This window comes from Bombina bombina, chromosome 8 (genome assembly GCF_027579735.1).
Source record: "Bombina bombina isolate aBomBom1 chromosome 8, aBomBom1.pri, whole genome shotgun sequence".
Taxonomy (NCBI): Eukaryota; Metazoa; Chordata; class Amphibia; order Anura; family Bombinatoridae; genus Bombina; species Bombina bombina.
The window spans coordinates 196,206,333-196,226,249 of NC_069506.1; the positions used below are offsets into that span (position 1 = coordinate 196,206,333).

Below are 19,917 nucleotides of genomic sequence, written 5' to 3' on the forward strand. Positions count from 1 at the left end.
CCTATCCTGCCCCCCCTACACCGTCGCCACCTATAATAAATTTATTAACCCCTATCCTGCCCCCCACTACACCGCCGCCACTGTAATAAAATTATTAACCCCTAAACCTAAGTCTAACACTAACCCTAACACCCCCCTAACTTAAATATTAATTAAATAAATCTAAATAATATTTCTCTTATTAACTAAGTTAATCCTATTTAAAACTAAATACTTACCTGTAAAATAAACCCTAATATAGCTACAATATAAATAATAATTATATTGTAGCTATCTTAGGATTTATTTTTATTTTACAGGTAACTTTCAATTTATTTTAACTAGGTACAATAGCTGTTAAATAGTTATTAACTATTTAATAGCTTACCTAGCTAAAATAAAGAGAAATGTACCTGTAAAATAAATCCTAACCTAAGTTACAATTAAACCTAACACTACACTATCATTAAATAAATTAAATAAACTACCTACAAATAACTACAATTAAATAAAATTACATAAACTAACTAAAGTACAAAAAATAAAAAAGCTAAGTTACAAAAAAATAAAAAAATAAGTTACAAACATTTTAAAAATATTACAACAATTTTAAGCTACTTACACCTAATCTAAGCCCCCTAATAAAATAACAAACCCCCCAAAATAAAAAAAATGCCCTACCCTATTCTAAATTTAAAAAGTTCAAAGCTCTTTTAGCTTACCAGCCCTTAAAAGGACCTTTTGTGGGGCATGCCCCAAAGAATTCAGCTCTTTTGCCTGTAAAAGAAAAATACAACCCCCTCCAACATTAAAACCCACCACCCACATACCCCTAATCTAACCCAAACCCCCCTTAAAATAACCTAACACTAATCCCCTGAAGATCATCCTACCTTGAGTCGTCTTCACTCAGCCGAGCAGCGATGGAACCGAAGTGGACATCCGGAGCGGAAGAAGTGATCCTCCAAGCAGCGCTGAAGAAATCTTCCATCCGATGAAGTGATCCTCCAAGCGGCGCTGAATACGTCTTCGATCCGGACGATGTCATCTTCCAAGAGGGGCTGAAGAAGTCTTCTATCCGGGCGATGTCATCTTCCAAGCCGGGTCTTGAATCTTCATCCCGCCGACGCAGAACATCCTTCTTTACCGACGGACTACCGACGAATGAAGGCTCCTTTAAGGGACGTCATCCAAGATGGAATCAGCCAATCAGATTCAATTCTATCAGCCAATAGAATGCGAGCTCAATCTGATTGGCTGATTGGATCAGCCAATCGGATTGAACTTGAATCTGATTGGCTGATTCAATCAGCCAATCAGATTTTTCCTACCTTAATTCCGATTGGCTGATAGAATCCTATCAGCCAATCGGAATTGAAGGGACGCCATCTTGGATGACGTCCCTTAAAGAAGCCTTCATTCGTCGTTAGTCCGTCTGTAAATAAGGATGTTCCGCGTCGGCGGGATGAAGATTCAAGACCCGGCTTGGAAGATGACATCGCCCTGATAGAAGACTTCTTCAGCCCCTCTTGGAAGATGACATCGTCCGGATCGAAGACTTCTTCAGCGCCGCTTGGAGGATCACTTCATCGGATGGAAGATTTCTTCAGCGCCGCTTGGAGGATCACTTCTTCCGCTCCGGATGTCCACTTCGGTTCCATCGCTGCTCGGCTGAGTGAAGACGACTCAAGGTAGGATGATCTTCAGGGGATTAGTGTTAGGTTATTTTAAGGGGGGTTTGGGTTAGATTAGGGGTATGTGGGTGGTGGGTTTTAATGTGGGGGGGTTGTATTTTTCTTTTACAGGCAAAAGAGCTGAATTCTTTGGGGCATGCCCCACAAAAGGTCCTTTTAAGGGCTGGTAAGGTAAAAGAGCTTTGAACTTTTTTAATTTAGAATAGGGTAGGGCATTTTTTTATTTTGGGGGAGTTTGTTATTTTATTAGGGGGCTTAGATTAGGTGTAAGTAGCTTAAAATTGTTGTAATATTTTTAAAATGTTTGTAACTTATTTTTTTTATTTTTTGTAACTTAGCTTTTTTTATTTTTTGTACTTTAGTTAGTTTATTTAATTGTATTTAATTGTAGTTATTTGTAGGTAATTTATTTAATTAATTTAATGATAGTGTAGTGTTCGGTTTAATTGTAACTTAGGTAAGGATTTATTTTACAGGTAATTTTGTATTTCTTTTAGCTAGGTAGTTATTAAATAGTTAATAACTATTTAATAACTAGTCTAACTAGCTAAAATACAGGGAGTGCAGAATTATGAGGCAAATGAGTATTTTGACCACATCATCCTCTTTATGCATGTTGTCTTACTCCAAGCTGTATAGGCTCGAAAGCCTACTACCAATTAAGCATATTAGGTGATGTGCATCTCTGTAATGAGAAGGGGTGTGGTCTAATGACATCAACACCCTATATCAGGTGTGCATAATTATTAGGCAACTTCCTTTACTTTGGCAAAATGGGTCAAAAGAAGGACTTGACAGGCTCAGAAAAGTCAAAAATAGTGAGATATCTTGCAGAGGGATGCAGCACTCTTAAAATTGCAAAGCTTCTGAAGCGTGATCATCGAACAATCAAGCGTTTCATTCAAAATAGTCAACAGGGTCGCAAGAAGCATGTGGAAAAACCAAGGCGCAAAATAATTGCCCATGAACTGAGAAAAGTCAAGCGTGCAGCTGCCAAGATGCCACTTGCCACCAGTTTGGCCATATTTCAGAGCTGCAACATCACTGGAGTGCCCAAAAGCACAAGGTGTGCAATACTCGGAGACATGGCCAAGGTAAGAAAGGCTGAAAGACGACCACCACTGAACAAGACACACAAGCTGAAACGTCAAGACTGGGCCAAGAAATATCTCAAGACTGATTTTTCTAAGGTTTTATGGACTGATGAAATGAGAGTGAGTCTTGATGGGCCAGATGGATGGGCCCGTGGCTGGATTGGTAAAGGGCAGAGAGCTCCAGTCCGACTCAGACAAGAAAAGGCTTGTGGGGCCTTTTCGGGTTGAGGATGGAGTCAAGCTCAACTCCCAGTCCTACTGCCAGTTTCTGGAAGACACCTTCTTCAAGCAGTGGTACAGGAAGAAGTCTGCATCCTTCAAGAAAAACATGATTTTCATGCAGGACAATGCTCCATCACACGCGTCCAAGTACTCCACAGCGTGGCTGGCAAGAAAGGGTATAAAAGAAGAAAATCTAATGACATGGCCTCCTTGTTCACCTGATCTGAACCCCATTGAGAACCTGTGGTCCATCATCAAATGTGAGATTTACAAGGAGGGAAAACAGTACACCTCTCTGAACAGTGTCTGGGAGGCTGTGGTTGCTGCTGCACGCAATGTTGATGGTAAACAGATCAAAACACTGACAGAATCCATGGATGGCAGGCTTTTGAGTGTCCTTGCAAAGAAAGGTGGCTATATTGGTCACTGATTTGTTTTTGTTTTGTTTTTGAATGTGAGAAATGTATATTTGTGAATGTTGAGATGTTATATTGGTTTCACTGGTAAAAATAAATAATTGAAATGGGTATATATTTGTTTTTTGTTAAGTTGCCTAATAATTATGCACAGTAATAGTCACCTGCACACACAGATATCCTCCTAAAATAGCTATAACTAAAAACAAACTAAAAACTACTTCCAAAACTATTCAGCTTTGATATTAATGAGTTTTTTAGGTTCATTGAGAACATGGTTGTTGTTCAATAATAAAATGAATCCTCAAAAATATAACTTGTCTAATAATTCTGCACTCCCTGTAAATACAAAGTTACCTGTAAAATAAATATAAATCCTAAGATAGCTACAATGTAATTATTAATTATATTGTAGCTATCTTAGGGTTTATTTTACAGGTAAGTATTTAGTTTTAAATAGGAATAATTTATTAAAGTATAGTGTAGTGATAGGTGTAATTGTAACTTAGGTTAGTTTTTATTTTACAGGTAAATTTCTCTTTATTTTAGCTAGGTAAGCTATTAAATAGTTAATAACTATTTAATAGTTATTGTACCTAGTTAAAATAAATTGAAAGTTACCTGTAAAATAAAAATAAATCCTAAGATAGCTACAATATAATTATTATTTATATTGTAGCTATATTAGGGTTTATTTTACAGGTAAGTATTTAGTTTTAAATAGGATTAACTTAGTTAATAAGAGAAATATTATTTAGATTTATTTAATTAATATTTAAGTTAGGGGGGTGTTAGGGTTAGTGTTAGACTTAGGTTTAGGGGTTAATAATTTTATTAGAGTGGCGGCGGTGTAGTGGGGGGCAGGATAGGGGTTAATAAATTTATTATAGGTGGCGACGGTGTAGGGGGGCAGGATAGGGGTTAATAAATTTAATATAGGTGGCGACGGTGTAGGGGGGGCAGGATAGGGGTTAATAAATTTATTATAGGTGGCGACGGTGTAGGGGGGGCAGGATAGGGGTTAATAAATTTAATATAGGTTGCGTCGGGTTCAGGGAGCGGCGGTTTAGGGGTTAAACTATTTATTTATTTGCGGCGAGGTGCGGGATCAGCAGGATAGGGTTTAATAACTTTATTATAGAGGGTCGACGGTATGGGGGGGGGCAGGATAGGGGTTAATAGGTATAATGTAGGTGGCAGCAGTGTCCGGGAGCGACGGTTTAGGGGTTAATACATTTATCAGAGTTGCAGCAGGGTCTAGGAGCGGCGGTTTAGGGGTTAGTAACTTTATTTAGTTGCGGGGGGGCTCCGGGGGCGCCGGTATAGGGGGTAGAACAGTATAGTATAGTGTGAGTGCTTAGTGACAGGCTAGCAATAAAGCTGGGAAAAAGCCGAAGAGCAGCGAGATCGGATGAGTGATAACTCTCACAGTCCGCTGCTCATCGCCCCGCGGCTTTTTGACAGCTTTATTTGATAACTCAGGCAAATTTTTTCAGGTCCGCGGCGGCGATGTGAGGCGAGCTTAGGCGGGCGTATTGGGCCGGCGAAGGCAGGAAAGTTGACACGTTGATAACTAACCCCCTAAATGTTTTCTTGCTTCACTACTTCACACATATTTAAAGGGACATTATGCACTCATTTTTTTCTTTGCATAAATGTTTTGTAGATTATCTACAAGTTTTTTTTTTAATGTATAGTTTTGCTTATTTTTAAATAACATTGCTCTGATTTTCAGACTCCTAACCAAGCCCCAGTTTTATTTGAATACCGTCAGCTACCTTCTCCAGCTTGCTGCTGTTTGTGTAAAGGGTCTTTTCATATGCAAAAGAAGGAGGGGGGAGTGTCTTATTTCCCACTTGCAGTGGGTTTTCCAGCTACCTTTTTAACAGAGCTAAACTGAGAGCTTCTAAGTAAGTTTTTAAACAGTTTTGGACAGTATCTGTGCATCTTATTCTTTATAGTAGTGTCTATTACATGCAGTTATATGAAAATGAGTGTATACTGTCCCTTTAACTTTTAGTTGCCAGACTGCTTTTTTACCCTCAACACTGTTATAAATTATATTGTCACACAGCTATTATATGTATGTTTGTATATATATATATGTGTGTGTGTGTATGTGTATATATATATGTGTGTGTGTGTGTGTATGTGTATCTATATATATGTGTGTGCGTGTGTATGTGTATATATATATATATGTGTGTGTATGTGTATATATATATGTGTGTGTGTATGTGTATATTTATATATATATATATGTGTGTGTATGTGTATATTTATGTATATATATATATGTGTGTGCGTGTCTATGTGTATATATATATATATATATATGTGTGTGTGTATGTGTATACATATATGTGTGTGTGTGTGTATGTGTATATTTATATATATATATGTGTGTGTATGTGTATATTTATGTATATATATATGTGTGTGTGCGTGTGTATGTAGGTGTGTATATAAACTCCCATTAATTTAGGAATACATAAGATATACAAAACATTATGTTTAGAAAAAAAATAAGAGTACACCTTGAAAAAAAAAAATAACAATGTTTTATTTTAAATATTTCCATAAATGATATTACAACTTGTTAAATTGTACCCAGTAATGTATTTGATATTATGAATCAGGTACAGCATGCAATTTAAATGCAATAACTTCCCAATTTAACTTCTATTGTCCTATTTCCTTTCTTCCATTTGTATCCTTTGTTGAAAAGCATTTATAGGTAGGCTCAGGAGCAGCAAAGCACCACTGGGAGCTTGCTGCTAGTCTGTGGCTGCACATATATGCCTCTTGTCCTTAGCTCACCTGGTGTGTTCAGATAGCTCACAATAGTGCATTGATGTTCCTTCAACAAAGAATACCAAGAGAATGAAATCAATTTGAGAATATAAGTAAATTGGAAAGCTGTTTAAACTTGCACCAGGGCCCTCTGTTCAATAGGTCTGCCACTAGAGGCTCCCATTGGATCCTATGGTAGCACTCTCTCGTGAGCGCAATGCTTCCTAGCAATGCGAATGCGAGCTTGTGTTCACATTGTGCTTAACTTGTAATACCAGTGTGCGCTGGTATTATTCGGTGGAGCGCTAATATCGCTTGCGCCCAAGCGATATTTAGAGCTCCACTTGTAATCTGGTCCATTTTACATCTTGTCATGGCAATATCCAAACATACATCTCCAAATCATTAACCTATTATCTCTTAATTAGCTAGTTCCTTTAAACTACACCCCTATTTCTCTTTTATCTTTCCCTTTCTTTTTCTTCACTACTCTTCCTTTCTTTCCATTTTCTTATCACTTTTACTGTTTATTTTATTAATACTCAGCAATCACACAGCACACATAAAAACAAATGTTTTCCTTCTCTCTTCTCTTTTTCTCTCCTTTCCCCTTCCTCCTTTTAGTAATTTAGACCAATCTGAGAGGGCAGCTCTCAGGCAATCAATCACAAGAGGAGATAATTGTGTTGTGTTATATTTCCAAACTGGGGGGCAACATTTATTTCTTGTTACATATAAACTGCAGCAAAGTGTGGGAGTTAGAGAAATTCTGTAAGGTTGGATAGGTGAGTTTGTCAGAAGACCTGGCCAAATCTCCGTTGTGACACCTGCAGTTACTCCCCTGTATGTAATCACACTCACCAGTTCAAAAATACTCACTAAAATAAATATTTATATATTAGAAGGCATCACAAATACTAAAATTTACTCATGTGTTCACCTCTTTAAAGTTACCAAGATAATATTTACAACCCATGATACTTACTGTAGATACTATTTTATAGGCTTTGTTGGGATCTAAACAAGCACTGTGTAAAATGCAGCAAATGCGGATAATTTGCATGTATTAGGTATTAAAGAAATACATTACTCAAATAATTTCAATAGAAGCTTCACTCATGCAACCAAAATTTAAACAAAAGTGTCTAATCAGTGATCACACTAAACATAATTTCCACATTTTGTCATTAAAGGGACACTCAGGTTAAATTAAATTTTCATGATTCCGATACAGCATGTCATTTTAAACAACTTTATATGGCACAAGCTAGTTCATATCCAGATAAATGACCTACTGACTGTAAGAGTAAGACACAGTCTTAGACTTAAGCCATGCCTCCCCACGAGGCAGATGTGTTAGCTGCCTCCCCTGGAGCTTTTTTTATGATTGATCTAATTATGAATGTGATATCTAACCTGTCAGACAGTGGGTGGGCACTCCATCCTTCATATTCAGAGCTGTTGTGCAATCAAGGGAGGCTGAGACTCATCGCTGTCTCTGTCCTTATATTTTGCAGCAAAGCTCACAAAATTTGGTGAGTTTTTTTATTTTCATTTTAATTTCATATTAAGTTCTTTTTTCTTTTCTTGACAGATGAGGCTCTGCCTCCTCTACCTCCCCTGACTGCACTTTCCTGCTGGACATGACTGCTGTAAATCCTACGATCTTGAAGTGTTATTAACTATTCAAAAGGTATATCATGCTGTATAGCAAAACTTAATTAATTCAGATTTAAAGAGATATGAAAACCAAAAAATGTATTTTGTGATTCAGACAGAGCATACCATTTAAAAAAGTTTTCAGTTAACTTCTATTATCAAATTTGCTTTGTTCTCATGATATTCTGTGTTGAAGATATATCTAGGTAGGTATCTGGAGCATAACATGACAGGAAATAGGGCTCCCATCTAGTGCTCTTGCAAATAGATAACATTCTGTCAGGGTGCCAGGAATCAGACTGAGACGAGAAGTGCAAAAATAATCACACCTTTATTTATTTATTTTACATTTTATTTATAACCAACAAATGGTACAGTGGAAAGAAACAAATCAAAGACACACCACGCAGGGTGCTGTGGAGCAATTCAAAACTGATAAGACAGTATGATACAATAGTATATGACAACGCAAGTCTGACAGATACATGTTCTAGCTTATATTCTCACTAATACCACATTGTTGGGGTTTTATTATTTTTAACCTAACACAATCAACCTAAACCTAACCTAACCTAAAATTTGTAGCTCCCTAACCTGACCAATCGGAGGAGTAACCCAATTAAAGGATGTTGTATAAAAGCAATCAAACAAATAAACAGGGGATAGCCAAATCTACCCAAAATTATACTTGGCCTGACTAACCATCTGTATGCATAGTGTCACATGCTACTTTTATTAAGAAATGTCATCAGATATAGGGTAGCTGAGGACATCTGACCCATACAATACAGCGATGAGATCTATGTTGTCAGTATTGTAAATCAGAGATTGGTCAACCAATCTTGTGCTAATTAATGTACAATGGGGATCAGCCATGAGCTGCACTTGATAATTATATATATTTAAGTAGGCTATTAATCGCTGGTTTAAAGCAGATTACCTCTATGGGAATAGAATAGGATAACTAGATATATTATCTGTACTTCAGGTTTTAAAAATGATGTTATGTTGATAACAAGCATGTTCAGGGGTGTTTGGTTTATTGGCTAAAGGGGAAGGAACCAGGGGGTCTCAAGTCTTATAACTCGGAGGAGTAACCCAATTAAAGGATGTTGTATGCCTGATAAAATCTTGTTAGATCCTCAGTATAGATGTGGTTTAATTTCCTCTTCTCAAAGTACTGACTAATTGCAGCAGCATCCCAAGCTATATTACACAAAACATGAAACACAAGCAATCAAACAAATAAACAGGGGATAGCCAAATCTACCCAAAATTATACTTGGCCTGACTAACCATCTGTATGCATAGTGTCACATGCTACTTTTATTAAGAAATTTCATCAGATATAGGGTAGCTGAGGACATCTGACCCATACAATACAGTGATGAGATCTATGTTGTCAGTATTGTAAATCAGAGATTGGTCAACCAATCTTGTGCTAATTAATGTACAATGGGGATCAGCCATGAGCTGCACTTGATAATTATATATATTTAAGTAGGCTATTAATCGCTGGTTTAAAGCAGATTACCTCTATGGGAATAGAATAGGATAACTAGATATATTATCTGTACTGCAGGTTTTAAAAATGATGTTATGTTGATAACAAGCATGTTCAGGGGTGTTTGGTTTATTGGCTAAAGGGGAAGGAACCAGGGGGTCTCAAGTCTTATAACTCCAATCAAACAGATATGTAAAGTTAAAACAACACTAACAAGTCAAAAAAAAAAAAAAAAAAGAGAAGAAAAGGAAAAAAAATAAAATAAATAATAATAATAAGAAAACAAAATAAAAATAACCCATTATGGACAGTGTGGCTGCCTTGTACTGCCCACCCGCCCGCAATGACCTAGTAAATTCTTGGTAGATATAATTAGGATATGAGTAGACTGCTTAGAGTGGTCAAGTTCGTCTGGCCAAAGTTCATGGTGAGACCTCATGTATGTGCTGGGGCCTCAGTTTGCGGGAGTGTTATGGTTAATTAAGATACATCTAGCAGAGTGCATATCTCCGGAATTCTTCAATCAGCTTCATGAAGTTATGCAAAATAGATGGAGCAGGTGTTATTGGAGAATTGGTACGCAGGGTATACGAAAGTCATGAGTACCTAGTTTTTTGAGTTATACCTTTGCTGGCCACAAAAAATTAATGTTCGGCACTGACAAACATATAGTGAATATGCTCAAGAGAGTAGTATGCCCGGCAGTCTCTAGCAGCCTAGTATACCTGGGGTAGCGCTCAAATCACGCACAACATATGGCATGAACAGAAAGAAAAATGCACACAGAACACATTAACATTCACAGCATTTGAATTATTTACACAGTGGCTAGCGGCATTTTCTACAATACATCAGACGGGATGTCTTAATCTTATGCTGTTTTCTCCCGTTGATCTTCGGTGCAAAAATAGTAAGGAGTTAAAGTTAGCCAACACCCATAACCACTCGATTCTTACACTGCCTCCGCTTCTCCACAGCCCTCACATCCATGATGCCGGGTATGTTGTCTCCCAGATTTACAGTCAGAGCTGCAGCGAGCCTGGCCTTTGATCCATAGTTATAGCTATCATGTCGGTCCTCCGACACAGCGGCAGTGGCAAACGGAGCATCAGAGGACTCAGCTGGAATGACAGCTGAGTAGACGGTATTGTAGGTTGAAGCTGGGGCGGTAGGCAGGCGAGCTGGATGCTTTAAAAGCACAGTCGGCTCCACAGCACCGCCCGACCAGATCGTTTGGACATCAAGCTCTAAAGCTGAGATCCACAGTTGGCGGGTCCATGGAGGTGTCGGCAGGCTTTCTTCTAGTCTGGGTCTTGTTTCTGTATCGGATACCACTAGATATGTAGCAAGGGAGGTCATTCCGCTTACCACTAGTTGTGGAGTCTTGTAGCTGTCAGTAAGGGACAAGGATGTGACCGTATTTGCAATAGGCTCAATGGCTGGCCTCCCCTGATGCCCAGGCTGTATCCCATTTGACAACATTGCGCATAAGTCAGCGCAGGATTGCAGGAGTCTCTCCAGTTTAGGCAAAAACACTGTTTGTAATCCCGCTAAGATGAGAGTTTCAGCAGAGCCTTCTTTGGTGACTAAGTTAGACATCATTAATAAACAGGAACTTTGTTAGCGAACAGGAACTTGGGTATATGTATATACAATGTGGCCACGAAGCCCGGCGGCTTTATTCCTTAAAATGACAATCCGGGGTAGAAGAGTTGTTGTTCCTTCTGTCTGCCAGATATTCCCGGACAGCTTGCCTATCAAGGGAGACGCAGATGGCGTGGATAGATGGCAGCAATATCAGAGTTATAAGTGTTATTCCTCAGAGCTGCTAAAGCTTGCATCCATCTTGTTGAGCCGCCCACCGGAAGTCCATAATCACACCTTTATTAATAGCAAAAAATAATAAAAAGTCCACAAGTCAAATAACAAGCCAGGAGTCAAAACCAGAGTTGGTAGTCAGACGAGCAAAGTCAGGAGCCAAAGCGAATAGTCAGACGAGCCGGAATCAGGAACAAGGAAAACAGCAGAGTCAGGAACAAGCCAGGGATCAGGAACCAGGAAGGATGTCAGGCAGCCAGGTAATACACAGGAACTCTCACAAACAGGTCTGAGACAACGCAAAGGCAAAGCATAATGAATAGAGGCCCTTTAAGTAATAAGTGATGACATCACAATTCTGAGACTGCATCCTGTCTCACACGGATGATGTACACCAGTCTGGTCATAAAAGGAAGTGCAGGAAATGAGCAGCATCCCCCACAATGCACCATAGTCAAGAAGAGAGGTGAGTAAAATGGCTGCCAGCAGCACATGGCAAACACAACAGGGAAAAAACCCTGACACATTCTTGCAAAACTGCAGCTATATATTGCTCCAGAAGTAGGAGGGCTTTAAAGCATACATCCCTGCTTCTCAACAAAACATACCAAGAGAATGTAGAAAATGTTACAATAGAAGTAAATTAGAAACAAATGTTTAAAATTGCATGCTCTATCTGAATCATGAAAAAAATGGGGTTTCATATCTCTGTAAAACTGCTTAAAGGGATGTTGTTCTCAATACCTTTAATTAAGCATATGCAAAATAAGTATTTTAGTTTGTTGAAATATCATTTTGCTTGCAGAAAATAAAGCTGATTTGTTTCAAATAATAACTAATACAGTAGTATATTGTGCATTTCCTGTTAACACTCACTGTCTCAGAATGATGACTCTTAAAGCTATATTAGTGGAGAGTGACACTCATCTGCTAGCCTGAAAATAAATACAGGTACAAATTCCAAAATCCAGTATTCCAAAATCTAGAAATATTCAGAAATCCAAACTTTTTCATTTTTATTTTTTTAAAAATATATAAAATTATAAAACCAAAATCTACATTTCCCTCTGCCAGTAGGTAACAATCTTCTCTGTCTGTATCTTTGATTTGGTTTGTGCTTTCTAAAATGTAAATGATATTCTATATTTATGTAAAAGAAAATTTATGCTTACCTGATAAATTTATTTCTTTTTTGACACGATGAGTCCACGGATCATCTTAACCCCTTAATGATCACAGCACTTTTCCATTTTCTGTCCGTTTGGGACCAAGGCTATTTTTAAATTTTTGCGGTGTTTGTTTTTAGCTGTAATTTTCCTCTTACTCATTTACTGTACCCACACATATTATATATCGTTTTTCTCGCCATTAAATGGACTTTCTAAAGATATCATTATTTTCATCATATCTTATAATGTACTATAAAAAAAATTATAAAATTTGAGGAAAAAATGGAAAAAAACACACTTTTTCTAACTTTGACCCCCAAAATCTGTTACACATCTACAACCACCAAAAAACACCCATGCTAAATAGTTTCTAAATTTTGTTGAGTTTAGAAATACCCAATGTTTAAATGTTCTTTGCTTTTTTTGCAAGTTATAGGGCCATAAATACAAGTAGCAATTTGCTATTTCCAAACCACTTTTTTTTTTTTTCTTCAAAATTAGCGCTAGTTACATTGGGACACTGATATCTTTCAGGAATCCCTGAATATCCATTGACATGTACATATTATTTTTTAGAAGACATCCCAAATTATTGATCTAGGCCCATTTTGGTATATTTCATGCCACCATTTCACCGCCAAATGAGATCAAATAAAAAAAATTGTTCACTTTTTCACAAATTTTTTCACAAACTTTAGGTTTCTCACTGAAATTATTTGCAAACAACTTGTGCAATTGTGGCACAAATGGTTGTAAATGCTTCTCTGGGATCCCCTTTGTTCATAAATAGCAGACATATATGGCTTTGGCATTTTTTTTTTGGTAATTAGAAGGCCGCTAAATGCCACTGCGCACCACACGTGTATTATGCCCAGCAGTGGAGGGGTTAATTAGGGAGCTTTTAGGGAGCTTGTAGGGTTAATTTTAGCTTTAGTGTAGTGTAGTAGACAACCCCAAGTATTGATCTAGGCCAATTTTGGTATATTTCATGCCACCATTTCACCGCCAAATGCGATCAAATTAAAAAAAACTTTAAATTTTTCACAATTTTAGGTTTCTCACTGAAATCATTTACAAACAGCAAAAATGGTTGTAAATGCTTCTCTGGGATCCCCTTTGTTCAGAAATAGCAGACATATATGACTTTCTGGTAATTAGAAGGCCGCTAAATGCTGCTGCGCCTCGCACGTGTATTATGGCTAGCAGTGAAGGGGTTAATTAGGGAGTTTGTAGGGAGCTTGCAGGGTTAATTTTAGCTTTAGTGTAGAGATCAGCCTCCCACCTGACACATCCCACCCCCTGATCCCTTCCAAACAGCTCCCTTCCCTCCCCCACCCCACAATTGTCCCCGCCATCTTAAGTACTGGCAGAAAGTCTACCAGTACTAAAATAAAAAAAATTTTTGTATTTTTATTTTTTTTAGCATATTTACATATGCTACTGTGTAGGATCCCCCCCTTAGCCCCCAACCTCCCTGATCCCCCCCCCCCAAATCTGCTCTCTAACCCTCCTTCTCTGCCTTATTGAGGGGCCCAGTTTGCAAAAAAATATGTTTTTATTTTTTTATTTTTTGCCCGGTTTTTCTGTAGTGTAGCTTCCCCTCCCCACAGACCAACCCCCACCACCTAACTGATGTGTTTTATTTTGACTTATTTTTCATTTATCTACACTTATTTTCTGTAGTGTAGCGGTTCCCACCCGCTCCCTCCCCGTGCACGCGCCCGCCCCCCGTGCACATGCGCTCGTCCGTGCGCACCCCCGGACATCCTCGCCCACGATCCCGTCCCCTCCAGATCAGAAGGGCCATCGATGGCCGCCACCCGCCTCCCATGCCGGCTCCCACCCACCAACGAATGGAGCCACCAATCTCCGGTGCAGAGAGGGCCACAGAGTGGCTCTCTCTGCACTGGATGGCTGAAAAATGTTATTGCAGGATGCCTCGATATCGAGGCATCCTGCAATAACCGGAAAGCAGCTGGAAGCGAGCAGGATCACTTCCAGCTGCTTTCCAGACCAAGGACTTACGCCACACGTCCTCTGTCATTACTGTATTTTTTTTGAGGACGTGTGGCGTACGTCCTTGGTTGTTAATGGGTTAATTACTAATGGGATATTCACCTCCTGGTCAGCAGGAGGAGGCAAAGAGCACCACAGCAGAGCAGAGCTGTTACATAGCTTCTCCCTTCCCTCCCACTCCAGTCATTCGACCGAAGTTATGAAGAGAAAGGAAAAGCCAAGGTGCAGAGGTGTCTGAAGTTTACAATAAACCACAACCTGTCTAAAAGAACAGGGCGGGCCGTGGACTCATTGTGTGAAAAAAGAAATAAATTTATCAGGTAAGCATAAATTTTCTTTTCTTTTTTAAAGACACGATGAGTCCACGGATCATCTTAATTACAAATGGGATTCAATACCCAAGCTAGAGTACACAGATGATATGGGAGGGACAAGACAGGGAACCTAAATGGAAGGAACCACTGCTTGAAGAACCTTTCTCCCAAAAGCGGCCTCAGTCGAGGCAAAAGTGTCAAATTTGTAGAACTTTGGAAGTGTGAAGAGAGGACCAAGTTGCAGCCTTGCAAATCTGTTCCACATAAGCTTCATCTTGGAACACCCATGATGAAGCAACAGCCCTCGTGGAATGAGCCATAACTCTCCCGGCAGGCTGCTGTCCAGCAGTCTCATATGCAAAACGTATGATACTCTTCAGCCAAAAAGAAAGAGAAATAGCTGTAGCTCTCTGTCCCTTTCCTGAGAAAACCACAAACAAAGAAAAATACTGATGACAGTCCTTAGTCGCCTGCAGGTAAAACTTTAAAGCACGGACCCCGTAAAAATTGTGCAGAAGTCTTTCCTTCTGAGAAGAAGGATTAGGACACAGGAAAAGAACAACACTCTCCTGATTAATGTTCCGATCATGAACAACCTTAGGAAGAAATCCTAATTTAGAAAGTAAAACTACCTTATCTGAATGGAAAATAAGATACGGTGACTCATACTGTAATGCTGAGAGCTCTGACACTCTGCGAACAGAAGAAATAGCAACAAGAAATAAAAACCTTCCAAGATAACAACTTAATATCTAAGGAATGCATAGGCTCAAACGGAGCCTCTTGAAGAACTCTGAGAACTAAATTCAGACTCTATGGAGGAGCAACTGGTTTGAACACAGGCCTGACCAAGGCCTGACAAAATGATTGTACATCTGGGACATCTGCCAGATGTTTGTGTAACAAAATAGATCTCTGTCCCTTGAGATTTGACCCTTTAGGGAACTTGACGATAAACCTTTCTCCAAACCCTCTCCAAACCCTAGGCCATGGATTCACACCAATAGAGATAGTTACTCCATATCTTATGATACATTTTTCTAATGTCAGGCTTACGAGCCTGAATCATGGTCTCAATGACCAAGTCAGAAAAACCCTGCTTAGATAATTAAGCGTTCGATCTCCAAGTAGTTAGTTTCAGAAAAAACAAATTTGGGTGAAGGAGGGGCCATTGATTAGTAGGTCCTTCCCAACGGAAGTCTCCAAGGTGGCAGAGATGACATGTCCACCAGATCTGCATACCAAATCTTGCAAGGTGAAGCCGGTGTTATGAGGATCACCGATGCCCTCTACTGCTTGATTCGAGCAATGACCCGAGGAAGAAAAGCAAATGGAGGAAAAAAACTGGAGAACACTTCCGGATGGAGTTCCCACTCCCCCTGAAGAAAGTTCTGCCTGCCCAGGAAATCCGCCTCCCAGTAGTCCACCCCTGGGGTCCACCACTGGGATGCGGATCACCGACCGGCGGCAGCAAGAATGGGCCTCTGCCCACTGAATTATTTTGGATACCGCATCGAGGGAGAGGAGAAAGGCCTCCGAGTTGTCCTTCCCCGAACAAGTCTGCTCCCTGTTCCAATAATGATTGATGACATGGAGTACACGTCTCAGGTTGGTCACCGGGGTACGCTGATATACAAAGCCGTTTGATCGGGACCAAGGAGGGTGGTCAAGATAACTTTCAACCGATTTGCAAGAATTTTAGTGAATATCTTGTAGTCCGAATTTAAAAGTGAAATAGGACAGTAAGAGCCTCTAAGGGATCTCTTCCTGACTTTGGAATTAGGGTAATATAAGCAGTGGAGAAGGTGTCAGAGGGGCAATCGTTTCTGCAAAACAGACCATTAAATAATTTATTAAGTACTGGGGACACTTGTAGTAAGAGCATGCGATATAGCTCTACTGGTAGGCCATCAGGGCCCGCTGCCTTGCCTAAGGCAAGTGATTTGGTCGTGATCTGCACCTCCTCCAAGGAGATCGGAAGCGTTCAGGGAACTCAGCTGATCATCAGACAGGTGTGGAAGCGGCACTGTTCTCCAAAACTGCTCCAATGCTTCTGCAGGAGCCCCAGGCTGTCTAGCATATAGCTGTCTATAATATGATGCAAAGACCTCCACAATCTCCAATGGGGTATTGTATACAGTGCCCTGGAGTTGTATAGCTGCGATTTCACGCCCCGCCTCTCTTCTATTTATCAGATGAGCAAGCAGCTTACCCGATCTATTGCCATATCTATGAAACTTACTTGCTGATTTTAGCAAGTCAGACGCCGCTCTCTGTTTCAAGAAGGCGTCCAGCTCCTCCTTGGCTATTATGAGTGTGTCATATGATTCTCTGGATTTGGTTGCCTCATATTGTTGGCAAGAGTGTTCCAAGGCACTCTGCAGTTCATAATGTTTAAGTTGTGCTCTACGTTTCCAATTAGCTACGTAGGAGATGATGTGTCCCGTGAGAACAGCCTTAGCAGTGTCCCAAAACAATTGGGGTCTGTCTAGATGCTGCCGGTTTTCCCGTGTAATAGTCATTCCAACAGTGGATAAGATGCCTTTGGAAGGCCTCCAAGGTCACCAAATATGATGGGAACCTTAGTGTGTTTCTATTTGGTCCAGGTGTAAAGAGCTTCAGTGTCAGTCCTACTGGAGAATGATCCGAGAGCACAATCAAATTGACCTTGTCATCAACTACTCTGGGGATCAGACAATCCGATATCCAAAACATGTCTATTCTAGACAAGGAGCCTGCCGTTTTAGATGGGCATGTATAAGACTTAGCCATAGGGTGCCTCCTTCTCCAAATGTCGCACACCGCCAGATCCGCTCGCAATTTAGAAAAAACCCAACCCTCAAAAGCCTGGCACTGTTGTCTACAGGGGCCAGCCAGGATCTGTCTATTCTGGGACTTGGGGTAAGATTGAAATCCCCCCCCATAAGACAAATGGTATACCCGCGAAGGGTGCCAGAGTTTGGATCAGTGTATCCCAAAAGGTCATAATTTTAGAGTTTGGTGCATAAATGTTGCAAAGGATGTACACACTGTTCTGAAATTTAACTTTTAGTATCAAAAATCTACCATTTTCATCTTTATGTGTGTGAAGGACTTCAACTGGGCAACGCTTACCAAACAAGATCACTAGGCCTCTACTGGAGCTAGTGTATGAGAGATAGCAGACCGATCCCACCCAGGTTTGTTGCAATTTTTCATGTTCAGCATCTGTTAAGTGGGTTTCTTGAAGAAACGCAACATCTGAATCTAATTTGTGTAAGTGGTACAGGATCGCTCTCCTCTTTACCGGGTAGTTAATACCCCCCACATTCCAAGACGTTAGTTTAAGTGTCATTTATCCAAACATTTGGTCAGGGCAAAGGAAGCAAGGGAAGAGAAAAAAAAAAAAAGGGGGGGAACAGAAGGAAGGAAGAGAAGTGCTCCCCGCTATCGCACCCCAACCCCCAGTAGTACTGAAGAAATCAGCATGTGCACAGTAAGGCTGAAATTAAATGCGTTTTGGAGTTCTCAAGCTTACACTAAAAACAACACGTAGGATTACATCCCAAGACAGTCTCCATCCACTCCCCCCCCCCCACTCGCACACAACCACACGACCATGAGTAAAGTTTGCAGCCTACACCATTCCAGCCTGGTTCTCTGTCGCTGGGAGTGAAAACAAATAATAGAGAATAGGGATTGAATAGAGTGACCTGTCATATAAAGATATGCAGTCATATTTAAAGCCTTTGATTAAGGCATGGTGTGGTGATACAATACTAACACCTAGGTGTATCTTTGGTCGACATTTGATCAAACTTTGAGGTACATTGCAGTCATGGAGGTAATAAAAGGTGAGACAGTGTTGGAATTGGCTAACACAGCAGATAAGTTATTGCATTGCATAGGTAAATATACATTGACATTTTAAGCCTTCATAATAATAGTGATAGTGTTTCCCATATGAATCCACATATTGTAGGCCCAAGAGAGCCGTCTGTCCCGTGAGGGAGCATACAGCAGCATAATGGAGTAGAAAAATAGGGACAAATATACATATCTTTTGTCGACCCTTAAGCAAACTTTGCAGTATATTAGACAACAATAAAAGTAAAAAAACTAAACAGCTATTAGACATAACAACACAGGGGTTCATATCCCAAAACAGTCTCCATCCACTCCCCCCCCCACTCGCACACAACCACATGACCATAAGTATAGTTTGCAGCTTACACCGCTCCAGCCTAGTTCTCTGGCGCAGGGAGTGACAACAAACAATAGAGTGTAGAAATTGAATAGTGCAGCATATAAAGAGCGACCTGACATATAGAAGTATACATCAATACTTAAAGCCTTTGACTAGGGCATAATGTAATGACAAGATACTAACACATAAATGTGTGTTTGGTCGACATTTGGTCAAACTTTGGGGTACATTGCAATCATGGAAGTAATAAAGGGTAAGACAGTATTGAAGTCGGCTAATACAACAGACAAATAATAGCATTGCATAGATAAATACACATTGACATTTAAAGCCTTCATAATAATAGTGATAGTACTTCCCATGTGGATCTACATATTGTAGGCCCAAAAAAGCCATCTGTCCCGTAAAGGAACACATAGCAGCATATTGGAATAGAAAGAAATAGGCAGATATAGATATCTTTTTTTGACCCGTAAAGTAAATTCTGAGGTATATTGGGCAACAATAACAATAAAAAAACTAAACAACTATTAAACATAATTAACAGTGAACAATTTAACAAAAATTGAAACAATAACACTGGGCCTGCATTCCCACACTGCCCTTGAGCGCCCAGAGGAGTGCACAGCTGAGACATCTCCCCGGGATCAACCACCCTCTGGTATGTCCCATCAGGATTATGTGAACTACAGTTCTGTATAGTTCTGTCACAAATCAATAATAGAGCCATAAAGAAGATCAATCATGGTATATTTATGTAATGGGTCATGATCAGGGTCCTCCGTTGGCCTCTGCATGCTTCCTTTCCGACTCCAGATAGCTCTCCACTGCCTGAGGGGAGTGGAAAAACTTAGGGCCGGATGAGGTTTGCAATCTGAGTTTGGCTGGAAACAGCAGGGCCACTTTCCGACCCTGCTCATATAGCCGTGAGCAAATTGGCGAGAAGTCCTTACGTTGCCTGGTGACTTCTGAGGAGAAGTCCTGAAAGAGAAGGATTCGATGGCCCTCATATAAAACCTCTTTCTGCTGACGGTATGCTCGCAGGATTTTTAA

At 39.9% G+C, this 19,917-nt stretch overlaps 1 protein-coding gene across 1 annotated transcript in view; it reads left to right on the forward strand.

Moving 5' to 3' along the window:
- Positions 1-19,917, forward strand: part of LOC128638704 (galactoside alpha-(1,2)-fucosyltransferase 2) — a 38,205-nt gene that overhangs the window by 12,366 nt on the left and 5,922 nt on the right. The window contains exon 2 of the mRNA XM_053690826.1: positions 7,793-7,891. The gene's annotated coding sequence lies outside the window, so the exon portion shown is untranslated. The remainder of the gene's footprint in view (positions 1-7,792; positions 7,892-19,917) is intronic.